This window comes from Podarcis tiliguerta (genome assembly GCF_965153285.1).
Source record: "Podarcis tiliguerta genome assembly, chromosome: 1".
NCBI classification, from domain to species: Eukaryota; Metazoa; Chordata; class Lepidosauria; order Squamata; family Lacertidae; genus Podarcis; species Podarcis tiliguerta.
The window spans coordinates 43,041,740-43,053,269 of record NC_139534.1 but is presented as its reverse complement, the minus strand read 5'-3'; the positions used below and the strand labels follow the sequence as shown (position 1 = coordinate 43,053,269).

The 11,530-nt window shown below is 42.5% G+C and overlaps 1 long non-coding RNA gene across 1 annotated transcript in view; it reads left to right on the top strand.

The window, feature by feature from the left end:
• The first annotated feature begins 3,734 nt into the window (after nucleotides 1-3,734).
• Nucleotides 3,735-11,530, top strand: part of LOC310665417 — a 34,650-nt gene continuing 26,854 nt past the window's right edge. Inside the window, exon 1 of the long non-coding RNA XR_014505462.1 lies at nucleotides 3,735-3,933. This is a non-coding gene — a long non-coding RNA (uncharacterized lncRNA). The remainder of the gene's footprint in view (nucleotides 3,934-11,530) is intronic.

The following is an 11,530-nucleotide window of genomic DNA, read 5'->3' as shown; positions in this document are numbered from 1 at the left end:
AATGTGTGAATGCTTAAGAGTTAGCCCATTTCTTGATGGCTCACTTTTGAAGGACTTGCCCTATCAATCTGACTAAGGAGTATTTTCTTTTTATATCCTATTTCAACATGGATATCCAACACATCTAATATACGGATATGTGACAGAAAGTTGCAATTTTATATTTATCCTTGACTGATGCATCCTTATACAATAATGACTCTTCAGTCAACTCACAGGCATAAGAGAAATTACCGGCACAGGCATGAATGTCATTGCTCACATTTCTGAAAAGGGTTCTACGTGAACGTATCACAGAAGAGTGGTAATAGCCATAATCACAAAAGCATTCCCCATCTCAACAAGTTTAAATGGACGAAGCACCACGAGCTGAGGATATTAAAGTCATTTGGTTTGCCCTCTACATTCTTTCAAGAATGCAAAGCTGGCTAGAGTGGGGGGAAAGAAGAGCTGACACATGAATCAGCTCACTTGAACACCACAAAAAGAAACAACTTCCCTGCTCTTCCCACCAGATTTATTTTTCCATTAAAGTGTCTACAGATGCTTCCTTCTGAATAGGCAGTGCGTAAACATCTCTCAAATAATGTGCCTGCCCTTGTACGATTCCTAGAACAGGCAACCCATATATTTGACTAAATTAAAAGTAGTGCTGCTGACACCAGACATTTTCGCAACCGGTATGAGGAATACGTTCCGGATGAATTTCTAACATTACCTCAACAGCATAGGATCCATAACAGCACCAAGGGAATGCGAGGTGCTGTGGACCATTTGGGACAAACTCCTGCCTTCTAATCCTATGCATCAGGGCAGCAGCGGAAGTTGAAGAGCTTGTATTGGGTCAGCTTTGAGACAAATGAAATTGCAAAAGGAATGACAGGAAACTGTGGCCACCAGGTTGGGGAGTACACAGGGCAAAGGAAGAAAACAATAAATGAAATTACTTGATCAATCTATTTTTAACTTCAGGTGACTATCCAGGGTGGCACATTTTTTTGGTTATCTGTTCTGCGCACACTTCATGAGCTTCTGCTTGTACCAATTGTGTTGATGTCGCCTAGTGCGGTCACACCATCAAGAGCACCAGATGGGATCTGCTCAACTCTCACCGACCTTACTGCCACCTTGACCCTCCCTGTCTCCCTCTGAAAGAGCAGCAGTGCCACTGCTGCCAGGAAGCTAGTGTTGCAGCTCCACCCCACTGGGTGAGTTGTTCCTGCTTTTGTGGCATGTCATGGTCCTCCAAGCTATATTTCTGGTTCTTCTTGCTAGGTTCCAGACATGCCCCTGGGACCATCCAGGTTCTCTTACACATCTCTGAGTTTAAAATGTGAGGTAAAACGAGTTTGGATTAGACCATAAAGACCATAAAGAATGATCTCAAAAGTCACAGATTAGTCTGGATAAGCCTCTTATATGGATATCTGAAAATACACAGAGACGAGGAGGAAATAAATATTATCTTCAGATGAAATGAGAGTTGCCCTCTGTGTAAAAGTGCCTTCATTACTATCAGGAATACATTTTCTTGTCTCATTATTTTGCTTCAGTATGGAAAGAAACAGAAAGTGTGTGGCTATTTTAGGGGTTTGATTGCTTCATCAAGATATCTCTCATGAGGGTTGACCTTTGGTATTATTATTTTGTCTGGTGAACGAAACAAGACAGTATCATTATCAGAAAATACTCTTTTTTTCTGGTGAGTAAAAATAGAGCCCATGGAGGGAAGGGAAAGGCACTGTTGAGTCTCACATAATCTGCTATAAAGAAATTGTTGTTTCCGAAGTAGCTCTACATGAATGTTCCAGGCATTCAAAGATTTCTGCTTCTGCAACAGAACCATTATTCCCTTCTCCTACCCATGCATTCCCTCAATCTGTTGTTGGCATTCCCCATACCATTTGGAGCAATTGGAGAAGGGCAAAGGCATACAGGAGGAAGAGAGGGTGAAAGTTCCACTGTAGATGTATAAATCCAGGAGGTTCAGGAAAAAGGGGAAGTGGATGGGAGGTTCCATTTACATATCACACCAGCTATGCTGTAGTTGAAGCAAATGAAGAGAGCGTCTGCTCATCCCACAATGATCCCAGTCCCTGGAAGAGGCATGTAGGACATTTCATATGCATAAAAATGGGTATTGATCAGCTTTCATGTATTTTTAATCTTTTGTTGGAAGTTGCCCAGAGTGGCTGGGGAAACCCAACCAGATGGGTGGGGTATAAATAAAAAGTTGTTGTTGTTGTTGTTACTTGAATGCTTGCTGCCTTTGTGATAAATGGCTCTTTTGATCACCTAGTTAAAGGACATGTAAAATATGTATTTTATGGGAAAGCACATTGAACAGTATTGAAAAATATGGATTTTTGGAGGGAAAGGCATGGAGCAATGTATACAATAATACATATAATTTCAAAGCAAATGTTTAAGGCATTCTTTTAAAAAATCCACACAAAACAGGAGGCATGGACCTATGACTGAGTGCCAGCAACAATGAAATTGGGTGGAATTAGGAAGATTTGTCCATCGCTACAGTTGAATAGGAATCAATAGGAAAAAACTGAGTTTCTCATTGGAAATATATAAATGAGCTCAGCACCACCAATAGAACTTTAAGTATGTATCGTCTTTGATCTGCATGAACTTCTGAATAAATGGTGGGTTTCTCCATTCCAGGTCCTTGTTTATACTTTCTGGCAGTTAAATTTGGCATGGATTAAAATTCTATTTCTTCCCCAGGCTGGGTGTACATAATGCTCATGAAACTGAGACGAATTACAGTGGCTCAGCTTAGGTGCTGCTTTGACAGGGACCACATGCCAGTTTAAATCACTTCTGAATTGTGAGCACTATTCCAAATGAAGGAGATGGTGCCAATTCTGCTGAACTGTTTAGAGTGTTCAGGGTATTTGGATGATGAAACTAATAAGCCTTCCAGGGTGGTTACTGCCACCAAATGTGAATTCAATAGCTCCATGAATACAGCTCATTATGATGCTGTAAATTAGAATGGATAGAAATGAAACAAAAACTCAGCCCCCAATATTTATCAGCTGAATGTCAGTATCGTCCAGGTGCCTAGCTGTCTCCATCAATCTCTTCCATGAGTATCTAAAGTAGAATACACAGAGGTGATCATTTCTTCTGGAGTGACTTCATTTGTTGAACATTTGTTTACAAATTAAGGTTGCAGAGGTTGTATGAAATGGAAGCTTTTTTTGCAGCCGACAGACAGCTCCTAAAGGCCAAGTTACCCCTGACATCATTCACACAATTAGTATCTGAGTTACTGTTTCTGTCAGGGGTAGAATCTGAATTGAGATTGTGGTGTGGGTTTAAAGGTAAAGGTACCCCTGCCTGTACGGGCCAGTCTTGACAGACTCAAGTGTTGTGCGCCCATCTCACTCAAGAGGCCGGGGGCCAGTGCTGTCCGAAAACACTTCCGGGTCACGTGGCCAGTGTGACATCGCTGCTCTGGTGAGCCAGAGCTGCACACGGAAACGTCGTTTACCTTCCCGCTAGTAAGCAGTCCCTATTTATCTACTTGCACCCGGGAGTGCTTTCGAACTGCTAGGTTGGCAGGCGCTCGGACCGAACAACGGGAGCGCACCCCGCCGCGGGGATTCGAACCGCTGACCTTTTGATCGGCAAGCCCTAGGTGCTGAGGCTTTTACCCACAGCGCCACCCACGTCCCTGGTGTGGGTTTAGGAAGCATCTTTTACTCTGACCGTGATCCCGATAGGCTGCTGTTTGCATCCTGAACAAGCCTGATGGCAATGGGAGTTTTCCTTGGCAGCTGTGGGTGTGCTCAGACGGGATCAGCACCATGGCAGGAGCAATGGTATAAAGGCCTCTCCCCATCTAGCTGTAGCTCCATCCATTGGTCAAAGGAACAAGAACCACCAACCGCTATTTAAGGAAGAACCAGCAAGGTAAGAACGGCCTGGTCTCAGCTGGGTATATACAGTCACCTCATTGTTCTTACCATGAAGAACTGGTCTTCTTCATCTGGGTTTCCCACCCGTTTTCCTTTTCTTGTGTGTCTTGTCTTTTTGGCAGCCATCTCTCTCTCTCTCTTCATGTGAGCCACTTTTGGGGTGTGGGGCAATTCTCTTCTGAAAAGCAGGATAAAAATACAGTAAATAAAAGCATTTACTCTGGTGTTTAGATCACAACTGGTCAGTTCTTTTGGAAACAGCAGCATGGTAAAAGAGGGGCAATTTAACTAGATTAGCAATTTCTTCATAATATAAGCCCAAAACTACTCCCGTGCCTCACATAGCCAATGAAATGTATATCTATTTAGGTGCACAATATTCTATTATTATTTCCAATGCAATATTTGGCAAATCTACATCTTGATGTTGATGAAGTTGTCATTAGTATCACTCTAAAGAGCTGTGACAGATGAGATAAAATTGTAATATTGTCCAGACCAATTAAATAGAAACTGTAAAGAGGAAACTGGTGTTTGTGGGGAAGACAGTCCTAACGTGGGATAATGAGGTTTCCCCTTTCAAGTCTAACCCAGTGGTTCTGACATGAGGGAACACTTCCCACCTTCGTTTATTCTGCCTATGCCCCCTTAGAAGTCTGCCACACAGCACCCCTGAACCTCAAGTTAATTACAGGACCACTGGTAAGAGACTAAGAAGTATCCAGATGAGTGCATGGGGCTGCTGCTATGGACCTAAGAAAAAGCACTTTTGAAACTGTCCTTTTGACTGCTGGAGGTGGAGGCTTGCCAAGAGCTTCTTGAAATGCTCTTTGTATGTTAGACTTTTGTAACTTGCATTTAATCTTGCACTATGGTTACTCCGCCACCATTGCCTTTGCTGCCTCTTGGTTTACTACTGTTCTTCATGGACACTGTGAACCTGAATGTGTTGGGTTTCATGAGGAAATGGTCGGTGGAAAACTGCCTACCAGTAGGGAAGGGAGTGAGCTAAGGATTCTGTGATCAACTGAAGTGTCTATCAGCCTGGAAAACAATTTTTAACTGTTGGTTCAAATGGACCTGCTTAGAAAGTGTTGTTTTGTGGGTTGTTGTTTTTTAAGAAACTCTGGATAGGAACAATACCTTCTAAAAAAAGGAAAGCAATTTGAGGGCCTTTGGTAGAGGGAGAGGGAAAGAGACGGCTTTAATGACAGAGAAATCACTGTGGAAATTTCATTCATCAGCAGCATCGCCACCAGCAGCTTAAATGAAGTAGTTAATAACATCCTCCCCTCTCTCGTTCTGAATCATCTTTCCTCTTTCACATACAAAAATTGAGTTGTTGACTTCCTCAATCTTTTTCTTCCTGGACAACCCCTGCTTCTCCATCAATACATCATTGAGGCATCTCATTTGTATGATGCATAGCAATAATCCATAACTGAAATGCAATTACTCTGATGATAAACCACAAAGTGATGAGGGCCAGCTGCTGGGGCTGTCTTTTGTGAGTCTTACTAACAGTTACACTATTATTTAAAAGTGATTATTTGTGTGGGGTGCACATGGGGGTTTGTGTGTGTGTGTGTGTGTGGAAGGGATAACTACTGGCTTGGAAAGGCTTCCGACTAGGAAATGCTTTTCCTCCAACTCAGCCTAGCACATTTATTCTTGGTTCACAAACAGAGCAATTTAACTGAGGCAAGCAATTGCTTCCCTTCCATGCTGAGGGTTAACTGATCTTTATCTTTGTTACAAAGCACTCACAGGATCACATGATGTGCATCATATCAGGTCAGGCAACTTCCCCCTCTATCTCAGCTTTGTCTATTCTCACCAGCAGCTTTTTTGTGAGGGTCTAAGGCAGAGGCGGCTGGTGTGGTGGAGCATAGCCCAAATCCCCATTGTTATGGTCAGTGGCCAGCATTAAAGAAGCAAAATAAGGAGCACATAGAAGACACTATAAAGTAGCATAGAGTTAGTTAGTTAGTTAGTAAGTTTTTTAAAGCATCAACGTTCTAAAAGTTATGGTTGTGTCCTGAACTCCAAAGAGGAGAATTGCAAAATATCTGGGATCATCTGCTGGTGGGTTTTGCTTGCTTCAGCACAGCAGTTGGCCACATGGGGAGTGATAGATGCATTTTTATCGGGGCGGGGGGGGGGCTGCCCTCCTAATTCCAGTGTCACTACAGTTTACCTGCACTGTAATGGAGTGAGGCAATGTAGCAGGTACACAATTATATGCCCCCCTCTCCTAAACAGGCACAAAAGAGAACTTTGAAAGGCTGCAAACTGTGCTTGGCATACCACTTCTGTAACATAAGTGGCCCAAAAGTCATTTAAGAAAATAAAATGAACTTCCATACCATGCTTATTTCATCAACCTCTTATAATTGGTTAAAGTGTGGTGCTGATAACACCAAGGTTGCAGGTTTGATCCCTGCAGCTAATATGGTAGCTGCATATTCCTGGATTTCAGGGGGTTAGACTAGATGATCCTCAGAGTCTATGATTTTATGATTCTATGATAAGAGTAAGAATAGATTCCACCCCTCCTCTAAGCTACCTGGTCTCCCACCTGTTCTTTTTGTTTGTTTGTTTTTAAACACCGTAAACCTTCAACAGCTTGTGTTGTGCCTAGCTTGCCTGATTTTTGTCAGAGTTGACCCAGAAATCACCTTGCACATATGCTAAGCAAAAGAGAATAAAAGCCACAACTGCATGCATCCCAGACATGGGAGCCCTCTGAATGTTATCTCTCATTTCAGAAGCTTCGTTGGCTTCAGCACTTGGAAGCACTTTGCATCCCTGACTGCCTTAGAGGCTCATTTTAAAGTGCTTTTCCTCCCCAAGCTTGTTCTTCATTCCATGCTTACCTGGAGGATGCAAGTTGACTTTGAGAAGCAGACCACCCAGGTGAACTATAATACAGTAGTATCAAAAGAGCAGGTGACTGCAAAATTATAACATAATATAATATATAATAAAATATAATATAGATGTGATTGTTGTTGTTGTTTAGTCATTTAGTTGTGTCCAACTCTTCGTGACCCCATGGACCAGAGCATGCCAGGCACTCCTGTCTTCCGCTGCCTCCCGCAGTTTTGTCAAACTCATGCTGGTAGCTTCGAGAGCACTGTCCAACCATCTCGTCCTCTGTTGTCTCCTTCTCCTAGTGCTCCTAGTGATCTTTCCCAACATCAGGGTCTTTTCCAGGGAGTCTTCTCTTTTCATGAGGTGGCCAAAGTATTGGAGCCTCAGCTTCACGATCTGTCCTTCCAGTGAGCACTGAGGGCTGATTTCCTTAAGAATGGATAGGTTTGTTCTTCTTGCAGTCCATGGAACTCTCAAGAGTCTCCTCCAGCACCATAATTCAAAAGCATTAATTATTCAGCGATCAGCCTTCCTTATGGTCCAGCTAATGAATTCTGTCTTTAGTGTCCTTATGGAGTCCTAATATTCTGCCCCAATCAAGATGTTATATTACCCTGAGAAAGCAATAAGTAAGTAAATAAGTAAGTAAATATGCCCAGAGGTTGTTCATATTTGGCCACAATCCAAAGCACATTTACTTTCCTTTCTGGGGCCAATTGAAACAAACGAACTTTGTATACACCCCCTCCCTGCTACTTTCCTCCTTGGCTGAATTCTGGACCCAGCCCCCTGTTAGTATTGAGACAGCTAAAGAGGGTTAATAGGACTGCCTTGTTGAGCTATGAAATTAATCTGTGGACATATGTTGATGGTTGCCTGTGGCCAGAATTCATTGTAAATATCACCCGAGTTAGGGCTGCCATACATTACCAAGATTTCAAAGGTGGAATTTACGTCCAGGAGAAATTTCTGAAAGGTGGTGCTTTGTCCAGGAGTCAAGTCAATCCAGTCAGGGGGAAATACGGGGTGTCCTGGTTTTTACTTCTTGAAATATGGCAACCCTACCTCAGTTGGGTTTTTCTGTGGTTTTTTCATACCTGATTTCCTCTTCCTGTTTTGAAGAGTTAATAGCAGACCTTTATAACAACACATTTTATCAATAACAGGCAATTCAGAGCCTATTGTATTTGTAAGGGCATAAACATTAAGGGAGGGACGTGGGTGGCGCTGTGGGTAAAACCTCAGTACCTAGGACTTGCTGATTGTAAGGTCGGCAGTTCGAATCCCCATGGCAGGGTGAGCTCCCGTCGTTCGGTCCCAGCTCCTGCCCACCTAGCAGTTCGAAAGCACCCTTAACTGCAAGTAGATAAATAGGTACCGCTTATAGCGGGAAGGTAAACGGCGTTTCCGTGTGCGACACTGGTGCTGGCTCGCCAGTGCAACTTCGTCACACCGGCCACGTGACCCGGAAGTGCCTTCAGACGGCGACGGCTCCCGGCCTCTTGAGCGAGATGAGCGCACAACCCTAGAGTTGGTCACGACTTGCCCGTACGGGCAGGGGTACCTTTAGCTTTACCTTAAACATTAAGGGTAAATGTTAGTCTTATTTAATGACTGCCCATAAAGAGTATATAAAACAACACTCGACTTACATTGGGGCTTTCAGCTGTTCCAGATTTCCTATGTTTGAGGGCAGGAAATGGACTGATTGTCATCACTGAAGAATTATGCTGGAATGGAAATTCTCAAGGTTGTTTGCCATCCATCATTTTAATGTTAGTGTTATCATTCCTTCTGGCCTGACTGAATTTGTATTGTAATCTCAAAGAAAGCAATCACATTAAACGAAAGACATTTATGTCTAAATCCCCCAAACAACTTTGGATTATAGTTATTTACTGTACACATGAAATTAGAAACACACTAACAGTGATACAAAATGACAATCAAGGATGTGACACAAAGGTGCATGTCATGGCAGTGATAAAAACAAGTTAATTGCCATTTATTTTGAACCAGGGGCTGATCATACTCTAATTACTATTATAATAAGAAAACTCCCCCCACTTTGATAAATACCCTGTCAAATACCTCTGTCATTAAAAGCTCATATTAAAACCAAGAAGCTAGAATATATGACGGGTTATGAAAAGAAATGCCAGAAGGCCTAAGATCTGAAATCCTTAAGGAAGTTCATATTTTTATTACATTGTGGGTGATTGATATAATCAGTTCCATACTATTGTCACTCTATGGGGATATGCATCACCTGTTAGTTTAATGGGTCTTGGGTTTGCTCCCAAACAAAAAAGTGCAGGGCTACAGTTTTTGAATGGGTACGAAAGTTCATGTGAATATACATATAAATGGGATACTGTTATCATACCCTAAGTAAAAACAACATTGATTTACATTCTTTTAAAAAGAGGTGTCCCAAGACTCTAACTTGCCTCAAAGTCTCTTTTCGAGGCTCGTGTCTCTAATCTTAAACTTTAGGAGTGCTGCTTTAGTTTTTGAGAGGGCCTTTCGTGTGGTGGTACCCTGCTTTGCAAAGCCATCCCCAAGGAAGAATGACTGGCAGAGACATTACAAGCTTTTTTGCATCAGATGAAGACCTTCCTGTTTGTAATTTTAGATTGTGGATGGGTTTTCTATTCTTCCATGTGAGGAGAGCAGATTAAACAGGCAAGGCACAAGGCTAGGACCAATTTAGAGCTAGGACCAATTTATTAATTATAATTTGTGATCTGCATAGGGGCAGTGGTAGGCTCTCAAATTTCAGCAGTGCCCTGTGCGGTGCTAAAATTAGACCCCCCCTTCCTCTCATGCTCCATTCTACAGCATTGTTTTGGTGCCCCCTGCAGGGTGGCAACCAGTGCAGACACACCTGTCGCAACACCCTAAACTGCCTCTGATAGATGAAACCAATGCGTGGGAAATATTCCAAAATAGTTATGAGGCACCTAAGTCTGTCAAAATTGGGTGATCCTATCCTACTGAGAGGAAAAGTGGATTTAGTTTCACCTCTCCCACTGTCCTACAGGTCTTCAGGTGATGAGGAAGGCCTTCTTGGTGTCCCCTTGGTGCCCCAGAACTTTAAATGAGTGATGTAGATTATCCAGAAACTCTGTTTGCCTGAAAAGTGCCTCAACGTTCTTGCTATCTGTGCAAACCTGTTTCCTTTCCCACACACAGTTGACCAATTCAATTGACTTATTTGACTTGGCTCTCACCCTGACCTACAGAATGGAATACACACGCAAAGAAAATCCTCTACTGGCTAATCACTGATAAAGATTTCTAAAATTTACAGAAATGAGAGTGCACCAGTGTTATGCTTTTTTCAGTCTCTCTCTCTCTCTCTCTCTGGTGCACTCCTGGTGGGGGACCCTTGAAGTTTCTCTTACCCAGAGGCCCTTAAATTTGCTCTTCTACCTTGGGGCTCAGATTTGCTGTGGGAAAAGCTCAGAAGAAATTCTTCAGTCACTGATGCCCCATCTCACAAAAAGTGGTCCAGTTTGGCATTCCTCGGTGCTGGTTACAGTCATGCTCAAAGTCATTTTCCGTGAGAATTGGCTACTTAGTCTTTTCTGACACTTCGTCAGCCAGTCATTCAAGTTGAACGACGTGAGGGATTAAGACGGGCATACAAGAATCCAGTGAAGATCCTTTGGAAGACTTTTGCAGTAACGCTAACTTGTGCACAATCGTATGGGCAGATAAACATTTCTGTTCACCTCATCTCTAACTTCAAATAGATTATATACCATAAGTCCTAAAACTCCAACATCCCAATCTTTATAGCAATAGTCCATTTACTCTAAAGTGGCATATGCATCAGAACCTGGTCGAAAATTCGATAGGCCCTTTAGTTACCACTCAGGGACAGTTAAATAACAAATGTAGCAAATAAATCCCCAAAACAAAAATAGGCCTGTCAGTTTCACCTTTCGGGGGTGATAGATTATCTCTCTAACCTATACTTACACCACTTCTGAGTCTTATGTGTTTTCCGGTAATTTTTGTTTTCATCTAACCACTTTCTTTTAAAATAAAGGTTTGTCATGTTAACTTTTAGGCTAACAGCTGTTCAGATTTAAGGTAAACTTTACAAAATGAAGGACACTTGATGGTGAAGACAGTTCTCAGCTTATCAGCGAGTTAATCAAGACAATCAACATAAGCTTTGTAAGAGACAAACAGCAAACCAGAGCCCCTCACATTAAATATAATAAAAATATTATTTATATGCCACCCATATGACTGGGTTGCCCCAGCCACTCTAGCTGGCTCCCAAGAAAATATTAAAAACACAATTAAAGCATGTTACCAAGTTCTCAATGAGCTTTGCAAGAGGTTTATTGAAAATAAGCGTTGCTCTGGCTTTGAACTAGCAAAGGTGCTTTGTAGGTAGTGCCAGAGAAAAAGAGGTCCATGCATGCCTCACAAAACCTTGTCATCTATCCATCCATCCCTCTCCATGCCTTCCAAGAAACTTCTATTGCTTTGAGCATGAAAAGGAAAGACTAAATTGAGATATGGAAGGTTCATTAAGACCAGAGCTGGCCCTATCGTTAGGCAGTGTGAGGTAACTGCCTCAGGCTACAGAAGCAGCTGTGGGTGGGAAGCAGCTGCAAGATGATGGAGGACAAAGCTGTGTGTGTACAGCACAACCTGTCCTGTGCCCCCTGAGCTGCCCTCTGATACAATAGTTCAGT